Genomic DNA, 12696 nt, shown 5'->3' with positions numbered 1-12696 from the left:
ACCAGTTCTGAGATTATTTCAGCTTGATATTTTTTGTTTCTTTCTCAATATTATTAATCTCACATTTGGTTTTCAGAACTTCCATTTTGAAACTAAATTGAGTGATTTTAATTTGTTCTTTTATCATTCTGGTGATAAAAGAATTTAGATCAATTAATTTTACTCCAAGTATTGCTTTGGCTGTGTCTCATAAATTTTGATATATTGCCTCATTGTTGTCATTTCTCTTTAATAAAATATTTATCTATGATAAAAAAAAGTTAAGATTTTTCTCCTAGATGTATGTTGTTCCCTCATTAACATAGTTTTTATGTAAAAAGTTTTGCAAATCAGACCTCTTCTGTATGAGATAATTTACTCCATTTTATCTCTACTACCCAATTTTATTTGTTAGTATCATCCTATTATAATCAATTCAACCCCAAGCTCTCTATGTATGCTCTTTCTAACTACCATAATAACAAAAACATTAAACTTAAAAGTTAAAATATCATTTTTGCATAAAATAAGTAAACAGTTTAAGCTCATTAAAATCTATTATTATTCTTTCTTGTTTACCTTTTATGTTATACTAATTCTTGTATTTGTAAATCAAATTTTTTGTTCAGTTCTGGTCTTTTCCTCAAGAATGCTTGGAAATCCTTTAATTAATTTAATATACATTTTTTTCCTCTTGCAGGATCACATTCAATTGATTAAAGGATGGAGTCAAGATAACAGAGTAAAGACAGGGACTCATCTGGGCTCATCCAAATTCCTTTCTAAACAATATTAAAATAAAATAATTACTCCAAATGAATTCTGGAGCAGGGGAACCAATAATAGGATGGAGCAAAACAATTTTTCTGATCAAAACAACTTAGAAGGCTGGCAAAAAAATTTCTGATTCAATGGGTTCAGAATGGAGTGCAGGCAAATACAGGCCAAGCTAACCAGCAGTAGAATTTAGGGGTGACTAAATCTGTGGCAGTAATGACAGTGACTTTTGGACCTCTTAACCCACAGGTGATAAGGAGGTCAGAAACTAGTCAGAAGGAGATTATAGGAGATACCCTATTGGCACTGGGTGCAGGACTCTGTTCATTATCCGTATTTGATTGTAGGTCACAGACCCAATTGTGATGAGAAAGACTAGCAGAAGCAGGGACTCGGTCACAATTACTAGTTGGAAAGAGTGCTTGTGGTTACTCACAGACCAGAAAGAACTGAAACTTACAAGCCCCAGAACAAGCTCTGAACACAGCATCACACACACACACACACACACACACACACACACACACACAAACCTGAAGGTTGGGACAGTGCTGCCTCCATTCCTAAAGAAGAGCCCAACTTTAAATTAAAGTTAAAAGTCAAGAAAAAAGTTGGGCAAATGGGGAAAAAAGAAGTCAATCATAGAAAGTTACTCTGATGATTAGAAAAAAATCAACTTATAAGAAGATACATGCAAATGTTCAAAGAAAATTGTGAATTAGTCTCAAGCCCCAGAAGAGCTCAAAAAGGACTTTCAAAATCAAATAAAAGGGGCAAAGGGAAAAAGCAGGAAAGAAATAAAAGTGATGCAAGAAAGACAATACCTTGTTAAAGGAGGCACAAAAAATACTGAAGAAAAACTGCCTCAAAAATAGAATAGGGGAGAGGATTCTGGGAAGATGGTAGAACAGGTCAAAAAATTTCAATCATACCAGGTTTCTCCCATAAACAAAACAATACAGTTCCTCAGGGCAAACAAGAATTGTAAAAACAAACAAGATTTGGGGCATAACAGTGGTCTTCCTGAAACAACTGGACAGGATCAAAAGAAAAAGATCAGGACAAAATTTGGTCCATGTTAAGCAAAATCATATCTATGCTAGTTCCTCTGAAACAGAAAGTAGCAAGCCCTGAGGCTAGCTGGCTTGGGAGGAAGCCTTGGCTCCAGCCACAGAAATTTTCATTGCCTACACAGTGTAGGGAGTCTGTTATCTTCAGGGGAAGATTAAGGGAACCTCTGCTGATAAGGGACACTGCAGAAAAAGTGGGTCAAGTGTATGTGCACGAATGTTTGTGGCAGCCCTCTTGGTAGTGGCTAGAAACTGGAAACTGAGTGGATGCCCATCAGTTGGAGAATGGCTGAATAAATTGTGGTATATGAATATTATGGAATATTATTTTTCTGTAAGAAATAACCAACAGGATGATTTCAGAAAGGCCTGGAGAGACTTACACGAACTGATGCTGAGTGAAATGAGCAGGACCAGGAGATCATTATATACTTCAACAACAATACTATATGATGACCAGTTCTGATGGACCTGGCCATCCTCAGCAAGGAGATCAACCACATCATTTCCAATGGAGCAGTAATGAACTGAACCAGCTATGCCCAGAGAAAGAACTGTGGGAAATGACTAAAAACCATTACATTGAACTCCCAATCCCCATATTATGCCCAGCTGCATTTTTTATTTCCTTCACAAGCAAATTGTACAATATTTCCGAGTCTGATTCTTTTTGTACAGCAAAATAACCTTTTGGTCATGTATACTTATTGTGTATCTAATTTATATTTTAATGTACTTAATATCTACTGGTCATCCTGCTATCTGGGGAGGGGGTGGGGGGGTAAGAGGTGAAAAATTGGAACAAGAGGTTTGGCAATTGTTAATGCTGTAAAGTTACCCATACATATAACCTGTAAATAAAAGGCTATTAAATAATTTTTTTTAAAAAAGAAAAGAAAAAGTGGGTCAAGGACACTACTGGCTGCCAACACTTACAAGAGAACAATTTTTTTTATTTTAATTCTAGGCCAGAAAGGATAACTGAAGGAAGCCCAGAGGTCAGAGGCACCATCCTTGATATTCCAGGTGATTACACTAACAATCTATTAAAAATAAAAATAAATGAGCAGGCAAAAGAGAAAGAACCCAATTATAGAAAGTTACTGTGGAAATACAGAAGGCTGAGATTCATTTTCAAAGGAGGATGCTGAAGCAAAATAAAGTCTCTCCTACCCCAAAGAGTAATGTCAAATGACCACCTACTGAGGGAAGGACCAAGATGACAAAGACATTGTTTGAGATCTCCCCAACTTCCCTTAGAATCAATACTAGATCAAGCCTCTGAATGGATTTTGGAGTGACATAACTCACAAAAAATTGTAATGTAATTATTTTCCATCTTAAGATATATTGGAAGGACTTTGGGAGATGTCTGACTCAATTGGGCAGGGAGCATATGAATATAACTAAGAACAGGCTCAGTACCAGGATATCGAATGTGGAAAATCTTGCAGGTAGTTCATAGCCAAAGTACAGGAGTACTGACTATTCTATCCTGGTTAAAAAGGCCAGTGGATCAGCAGACCATCCATGAGACTTCCAATGCAATCATAGAAAGTAAATTCTGAGTCCTCAAACCTTGACATAACAAATGGGACTTGACCAGGCCAACCTAGTACAGTGAGAAAGCCTAAGTGTGGCAGAAAGTCAGTGAGAGGTCCCTGTCCCTCTGCAAAAGAAGCTTGGGGAAAACTCCTCTGTGCCCTAGAAGCAGAATTCAACTTTTAAAAATGAGCAAAAAAGCAAAAAGAAGCCTGACCATAGACAGCTACCATGGAGACAGGGAAGATCAGAACACAAACCAGAAAAGCATGGCAATAGCAGAAACTCTAAAAATGAAGTCTCAGAGGGGGGTATGAACTGGTCTCAAGCTCAAAAGTAAAAAAAAAAACTCAAAGAGGTTCTTAAAAGGAAAGGAGAAGAAAAATGGGGAGGGGGGAGGGGAATAAGAACTATGCAGGAGAATTATAAAAGTTTGGAGAAAAAGCCAACAGTCTGGAAAAAAAAGTACAAAAATTGAGTGAAGAAAGCAACTCTTTAAAAATAAATTTAGTGAAATGGGGGAAAATATGCTAAAGAAAACAACTCCTTAAAAATAAATTTGGTGAAATGGAAAAAATATTGAATGAACCAAACAAGTTCTTTAAAAGTACGATTGACCAAATGCAAAAGGAGGTTTAAAAAAACTAACTGAAGAAAATATACTTAAAATTAGAATTAGACAAATGGAAATGAATGGCTCAATAAGACATCAAGAATCAGTCAAATAAAATTAATAAATGAAAAAAGAAGAAGAAAATGTAAAATACCTCATTGGAAAAAACAACCAACCTAGAAAATAGATTCAGGAAAGACAAACTAAAAATTATTGGATTACCTGAAAGTCATGATGAAAAAAAGAGTCTGAACAATATCCTTCAATAAATCATCAAGGAAAACAGCCTTGATATCCTAGAACCGAAGTGTAAAATTGTCATGGAAAGAATACACAATCACCTCCTGAAAGAAACCCTGAAATCAAAACTCCAAGGAATATTGTAGCTAAATTCCAGAATTATCAGATCAAGGAGAAAAAATTTCAAGCAAACAGAAAGAAACAATTCAAATACTGAGAAGCCATAATCAGGGTTATCCAGGACCCAGCAACTTTCACATTAAAGGATCGGAGGACCTGGAATATGATATTCCAGAAAATAAAAAAGCTTGAATTATAACCAAAAATCAACTACCCAGCAAAATTAAGTGTGATCTTTCAGGGGAAAAGATGAGCATTCAATGAAATAGGGGATTTTCAATCATTTCCTTTTTTTCACATGAGAGTATTTATTGAAAACACAGTTACTGACAGGACATTCCTCTCCTGTCCTCTTGAGTACTCTTACATTACAATGTTGGATCAAAGCTCATCTTGTTTTCCCTTCTCTTCCTAATTTCATTTTTTTTTCACAAAACATTCCATTGTAGAATAGTAGAATAGGTGGATCTTATATAAATATAAATATATAAATATATGTATACATACACATGCATCTGTGTAAGTATGGCCTATTACTAGAGAAAATATATAGTACAATCTTCATTGGACTAGTATCTACCACATAAAACTACCATGATCAAAGGCAGCTGTGTTCAAGGGTAATGCCTGGGGACATTATATAGTAAGCCAGGGAAGTCCCATTGCAGCGATAACCTCAGGCCAGCTCTCTGAAAACAAGGCAAGAGTCAAAAGCCAAGTTAGGGGAGTGCAAGGCAGACTTCCTGGGGTCCAGAAAAGAAAAGGAAATTGGAAACGGGTCTTAGGACTGAAAGAGACTGTTCTTTCAAGTCAGGTTATTAAGATTGGTTTTTGCTCCAGAAAGGAAAGAGGAAATTAGATAGAGACTACCTTCAAATATGTGAAGGGGTGTACTGTGGATTACACTTCTTCTTTGCCCCAGAGGGTAAAAGTGATATGAAGATAAAATAAAGTCTGATATAAGGAAGAATTTCTTAACAGTAAGAGCTGTTTCAAATGGAATGGTCTGTTTCTAGAGGTGGTGAGCTCCTCACTACTGCAAATCAGCAAGCAGAAGCCAGATGACTACTTGTTAGGAATGCTATAAAGAAGGAATGCATGTTTCACATAGGAGCTGTCCAATCACCTGCCTCTGAGGTCTCTTTCATCTTTAACATTCTATGTTCTAAGATCCTTTCCAGCACTGACTTAGATACTGTGAAATTAATGACTTTACCCCTAGCCAAAAAATAAGAGTACCATAGTTTGTTTCACTCTCTCTAGCCTCTAAGAGGTCAAGCTACTTCTGATAGAGAAGGGAGAAAGCAGCCATATGGCTTTGCAACTGCAAAGAACCCAGATGAGGTGCTGCTTGGTAAAAATCCCTTGCTGCCCTGCTAACTGCAGGGTACAGAGAGATACAACAGTTTTAGAATTTAGAGAAACATTAGACTTCCATGAGAACAGAAACAATATCTTGGTACCATGTAGGGAGATGGGCACAAAAAGAGTCCTCAACAACAGAGGAGGTCAACTTCAGAGCTGCACTCTATATATATACAATGCGTGGTGCTGCCACCTTTGGGCTGTCCTTCCTCAAGTTCTCTGCCCCCTCCAATCCCCACCACAGAGGAACTCTGCTGCCTCCAAGTTCATACAAGGGCCAGCCACTTTAGTGGAAAGCGTGTGCATTGTTCCAGTCAGCTCAGAACTACCCTGTTTGGAGAGCAGAAGAGACACTGTCTACTCCTTAATGGTCCAGTCTTTGCATAGTGTTCCTTTTCCAGGCCCCGAGTCTGATCCACAGCAGAAAGAAGGTACAGCACAGAAGCCCAATTTCCCTACTTTTAGCTAACCGAAATCAACAGGAAGCTTTTGGGGCTAAGACATGGAGTTGAGCAATAAGTGGCATTGGCCTGGTCACTACACTCAGCATGGATTCTATACAAGCAAAGGACAAGGCCTCAAAATCTAAGGCTCTCTCTCCTGGACCCAATCTTCCCCTTTTTGGTACAGACTCAGTCATAGTCATAGCTGCCGGGCTTCTTGGGGATAGGCGGAGGGGCCTCAGGGATGTGGATGTTCTCCAGGTCAAGCAGGTCTCATCAGGATCATAGAGAATGGAGGAGGCCAATTCCAATTTCCTTGTTCTGCTTGAGAGAACTTTTCTCTTTCATATGAGGCCAGACTTTCTCCATGACAATGGCTTTAATGTCTGCAACAGGAATTTTTTCCCTGCAGGAATTTGAAGGTCACTTACCCCTGAGAGTTGTTACCCAGATCTCCAGAGTGAAAAACCTTGTGGTTCAGGGCCAAGCAGTGGGATGAGAACTGTTCTTGCTGCTGCCAATTCCCAATTTTCCAGAAGCTACTCCCTTCATAAAGCCAATTCAACCACTACTGCTTAATACGGTCCGGGCTTTTTGGCTGAATCTTCTCCCTTTACTCCACAATCAGTGGGGACTGGAAGTCACCCTGACTCATCCTGTCAGACTGGCACAATCTCAGAATCTCCAAGTAGCTCAAGCTTCTAAGTTTGCTCTTGAATTGATCTAAAGACTTGGATTTAAATGGCAAATTCCACATAATCTGCTCTCATACCATTGGCATAACTTGTTGAAATCTGTTGCCCTCATCCCCTTCCAAATCTTATTCAGCAGCTGGATTTGGAGTCCAAAAAGCTCTTCAAATGCTCAGTTATGAGTGAAGAGCATCAAATGGTAGTCATTGCATCCTTCATTTGCCAGCTCTCTAACTTACAGGATCTCACACAGCATTTTGGTGCATTCAATGGTACTTCAACCAAAGGGACATTCATGCTTCTCCTCCCAACTGCTATTCTCCAAGATAATCTGGATATAGATATTCTCATGACTTTGGCCAAGTAGAGCATGTTATCCAGAGCCAGCATCCCTGAAGGAGTCTGGGCAAAATCCATTGCTGGGTTAATGTGGTTAGTGAATCCCAGAATCTTGTAGTCCTTGGTGTACATGGCTTTTCATTTCTCTGTCCCACTGACAGTGATGTTTGTAGGGTTAGTTTCTGCATTAAATGCAATTGTCCTTAATTCAAATATATATCTGTGCCTGATCATTAGGGTTCATCGTGGTCATCATCCTCTTTTCATCCTCTTTTCCAGAATGTTAAAGGTCAGGACTTGAAGTACATACAGCTGATGAGCCATCTCCACCTTGATTGAGTGGTTACCCCAAATAACATGATTCAAGATAAGGTTCCGAATATGCTTCTGTGCAATGCATTGGCCATATCCTGTCTTGTCCTCAGGTGCCTTCAGTAAAAGTGCATTAATCAACCCAATGGCAAAAGTTTGGATGTCTTGATTAGAGACCTGGAGGTGGGAGATGAACTGGCCCACAGTGATCTCCTCAGGTATCTTCTGGTTCAGGCTCTGACTGTTCAGGACCACGCTCTCCAGGATAGCTAGTAACCATTGCAGGATGGACACATTCACGATAAGCTGGTTCTCATACCAAGAAATCTGCTTAATGAAGCAGATCAAAACCATGTCCCAGGAAACAAAACCATGGTTCATGAGTTCCAGGAAGGCAGCCAAAGTGAATGCCAGCATCTCACTGTAATGGGACAAAAGTTTGGTGCCACTCTCTACCAACCTTGTTAATACCATGATTCCCTCCATGTTGGTAAACTCAGTGGCAAAGGTCACATCAGCAGAAAGTTTGGCCAATTCCTTCATAGCATCCAGTCAAATCTCCATGTTAGATGACTGTGTCTTCTCCACAAGCTGGCATGTAGCCTGAGACGGTGAGATAGCCAGCTGCAAGTTCATCCCATTTTTTTATGTCACTGTGAGTATGCTCAATGATGTATAGCTGGGGACCATCTGCATAATGAAGTGTGTAGTATTCAGAGTTTGGTAGCCACCACCTATCCCAAACTTTTTGATAATGAATGCCAGGGGCTGTTTCTGATCCATTTCCAGCAGCTGAGCATTAGCACTTGGCCATTCAATTGTCACTTTGACAATATCAGATTGGGGGAAGCATTTTCATTAATGGGCTCACCTTTCTCCAATACAGGAAGCAAAAGGTAGGGTCTCTGGTTATACACACACACACACATACACACACACGCAACTGCTGAGGCCCACAACTTGGCCCCTGCTGTCACACCCAGGTCTCTGCTGCTCTTTCAATCATTTCTGATTAAAAGAGCAGAACTGAACAGAAAATTTGATCTTCAAATACAAGACTCAAGAAAAGTACAAAAAGGTAAACAGAAAAGGAAAAAAATATGTTTTTAAAAGTTAGAATGTTTACACCCCTAATAATACTTGTAACTCTGGTATTTTTGTCAGGGCACTTCGAAGGAATACACATTCACAGAGAGTGTGGGTATAAGTTGATTTTAATGTGATGACATAAGAAAGAAATTAAGGGATGGAAGAAGAATTCTTCTGGGAGAATAGAAAAGAGGAGGCAAAATGGGGTAAATTACATCACATCTATTACAATGTAGGGAAAGAAGGGAGGGAGGGGATAAGCATTGTTTGAACCTCAGTCTCATCAGATTTGGCTCAAAGATAATTAGTTTGGTAAAGAAATCTGTCTCCCCTTATAACAAAGTAGGAGGGGTAGTAGGGGGGAAAGAAAGGAAAGGATGAGTCTAATAATAAAAAGTAGGACAGAAGTAGAAAGGGAAATGGATAAGAAAGAGGGGTTGATAAAGGGAAGGGCAAATTGAGGGAGGTGGGGATCAGAAATAAAACAGTGGTGAGGAGAGAAAGGTTGAAAGGAGAGAGAATAGTATAACTTGGAAGAAATAGAATGACAGAAAAGAGTTAATAATCTTAACTGTGAATGTGAATGGGATGAACAAATTAAAAACCCTCAATTAAATACCAAATTAGAAATTCTGAAAATCAAAAAAGAGATTAATAAAATTGAAAGTAAGAAAACTATTGAACTAATAAGTAAAACTCAGAGTTGGTTTTATGAAAAAAAAAATGATAAACCGCTGGTTAATTTGATTAGAAAAAAAAGAAAACTAATTACCAGTATCATAAGTGAAAAAGGTAAAATTACCACCAATGAAAAGGAAATTAAAGCTATAATTGGGAGTTATTTTGCCCAGCTGTATGCTAATAAATCTTATAATCTAAGTGAAATGAATATTTACAAAAATAAAGATTGCCCCGTTTAATAGAGGAGTAAATAAAATACTTAAATAATCCCAATTTAGAAAAAGAAATTGAACAAACCATCAATGAAATCCTTAAGAAAAAAATCTCCAGGACCATATGGATTTACAGTTGAATTATACCAAACATGTGAAGAATAATTAATTCCAATAGTACATAAACTATTTGGAAAAATAAGTTAAGAAGCAGTATTGCCAAATTTCTTCTATGACACAGATATAGTGCTAATATCTAAAATAGGAAGGGCAAAAACAGAAAGAAATTTATATATTTCACTAATGATATTGGTGCAAAAACCTAAATAAAATATTAACAAAAAGGGTTATAGCAACTTATCCCCAGGATAATACACTTTGGCCATGTGGGATCTATACAAGAAATGCAGGGCTGGTTCAATATCAGGAAAACTATCAAGATAAATGACCATATCAGTAACCAAACTAACAAAAATCAGATGATTATCTCAATAGAAAAATACATTTGAGAAAATACAACTTCCATTCCTAATAAAAATACTAGAGAGCATAGGAATAAATGGAGTTTTCCTTAAAATGATAAGAGCCATCAATCTAAAACCATCAGCAAGCATCATATGTAATGGGGATAAGCTAGAAGCATTCCCAATAACATTGGGGTAAAATGGGTTGCCCATTATCACCATTATTATTCAACCTTGTACTAAAAATGTTAGCTTTAGCAATAAAACAAGAAATAGAAGGGATTCGAGTAAGTAAAGAGGAAACAAAATTATCACTCTTTGCAGATGATATGATGCTCTACTGAGAATACTAGAGAATCAACTAAAAACTACTAGAAACAATTAGCAACTGTTAGGGGCAATAAAGCACTGCTCTCTCTTTGAGATATGCCATGGAGCCTGTACACTCGTCAGCTGGTAGGGCGGGCCCAGGAGCTAAAAAGGGGCTTGACCTCTGAGGCAGGAGGTTGTGTCTGGCAGGAGTTAAAGAAACTGCTAATAGGTTTCTTGAGATGGGGAAGGGTGTGTCCTCTTGCTAGAGCTCCTCCTGGGACACAGCACTAACTCTAGAATCTTTCCTTCTGGGGGCTCTGCCTGGGCAGTTCTGAGTGGGCTGGGCATGGGCAATCCCGGAAGAGAGGCAGCATAAATAGACAGCCTTGAGGAGAACGTACTCTCTTGCACTCCTGTTCTCTTGCTTCCTGCTACCCCCACTGAGAGGATGACTGAATAAAGACAGAATGGTTGCACTCCCTGTCTCTGTGTGATCCAGGTTGGAGCCCAAAGGCAGTTGAACTGGTCTAGTCATGCTCATTGACAGGTGGGCCGATAGAATAGCCTTACCAGATATAAAATAAATCCACATAAATCATCAGTATTTCCATATGTTACCAACAAAGTCCAGAAGCAAGAAATAGAAAGAGAAATTCCATTTAACATAACTGTAGATAATATATTTGGGAAGGAGTCTACATGCCAAGACAAAGCCAGGAACTTTATGAACAGGATTACAAAACATTTAAATAAAGTTAGATCCAAACAATTGAAAGAATATGAAGTGCTCATGGGTAGGCTAAGCTAATATAAGGAAAAAATGGCAATTCTACCTAAATAAATCTACTTATTCAGTGCCATACCAATCAAACTGCCAGGAAATTACTTTACATAGCTAGAAAAAATAACAAAATTCATCTAGAAGAACAAAAGATCAAGAATTTCAAGGGAATAAATGAAAAACTCCAAATAAAGGAGGCCTTGTTGTACCGGACCTAAAACTATATCTAATAAAGCAGCGGTCATTAAAATCACTTGGTACTGGCTAAGAAGCAGAGTAGTAAAAGAAGGTTAGGTTCACAAGATGAAATAGTCAATAACCATAGTATTGTATAGTTTGAAAAAACCCAAAGATTCCAGCCTCTGGGATAAGAACTCACTCGTTGACAAAAATTTCTGGAAAAAATTGGAAAATAGCATGGGAGAAACTAGGCATTCACCAAAATCTAACACCCTATCCCAAGATAAGGTTGAAATGGGTTAATGATTTAGACATAAATGGCAATACTATCAGCAAATTAGTAGAGCAAGAGACAGTCTATTTGTTGGGTCTCTGGAGCAGGAAGGAATTTATGCTCAAACAAGACCTAGAGAATATTACCAAATGTAAAATGGATAATTTTGATTACATTAAATTAAAAAGGGGTTACGCAAACAAAACCAATGAAGCCAAGATTACAAGGGAAAAGAAAGCTGAGAAATAATTTTTACAGCTTGTCTTTCTGATAAAAGCTTCATTTTTTTGTTTTTTAATAACACTTTTTTTATTTTTCAAAATACCTGCAAAGATTGTTGGTGGAGTTGTGAACAGATCCAACCATTCTGGAGAGCAATTTGGAACTATACTCAAAAAGTTATCAAACTGTGCATACCCTTTGATCCAGCAGTTTTACTACTGGGCTTATATCCCAAAGAGATATTAAAGAAGGAAAAAGGACCTGTATGTGCAAAAATGTTTGTGGCAGCTCTTTTTGTAGTGGCTAGAAACTGGAAATTGAATGGATGCCCATCAATTGGAGAATAGCTGAATAAATTGCGGCATATGAATGTTATGGAATATTATTGTTCTATAAGAAATCGGGACCAGCAGGATGAATACAGAGTCTTGGAGAGACATACATGAATTGATGCTAAGTGAAATGAGGAGAACCAGGAGATCAAGATCATTATACACTTCAACAAAAATACTACATATGGATCAATTCTGATGGATGTGGCTCTCTTCAACAATGAGAGGATCCAAATCAGTTCCAATTGATCTGTAACGAACAGAACCAGGTACACCCAGAAAAAGAACACTGGGAAATGAGTATGGACCACAACATAACATTTCCACTCTTTCTGTTAATGTTTGCTTGCATTTTTGTTTTTTTCTTCTCAGATTATTGTTATCTTCTTTCCAAATCCGATCTTTCTTGTGCAACAAGATAACTGTATAAATATATTGTATTTAACATATACTTTGACACATTTAACATGTATGGGACTACCTGCCATCTAGGGAGGGGTGGGGGGAAGGAGGGGAAAAGTTGGAATAGAAGATTTTGCAAGGGTCAATGTTGAAAAATTATCCATGCATATGTTTTGTATATAAAAAGCTATAATAAAAATAAAATTTAAAAAAATACCTGCAAAGATAGTTTTCAACATTCACTTTTGCAAAACT

The 12696-nt window shown here is 37.8% G+C and overlaps 1 pseudogene; it reads right to left on the bottom strand.

Annotated features, from left to right (window-relative positions):
- Positions 1-6338: 6338 nt before the first annotated feature.
- On the bottom strand, positions 6339-8332 carry LOC100924866 (annotated as a pseudogene).
- Between the last annotated feature and the right edge of the window lie 4364 nt (positions 8333-12696).

Source organism: Sarcophilus harrisii, chromosome X (assembly GCF_902635505.1).
Source record: "Sarcophilus harrisii chromosome X, mSarHar1.11, whole genome shotgun sequence".
NCBI classification, from domain to species: domain Eukaryota; kingdom Metazoa; phylum Chordata; class Mammalia; order Dasyuromorphia; family Dasyuridae; genus Sarcophilus; species Sarcophilus harrisii.
Note: the sequence above shows the minus strand (reverse complement) of the source record. Positions and strands in the feature narration are given on the sequence as shown.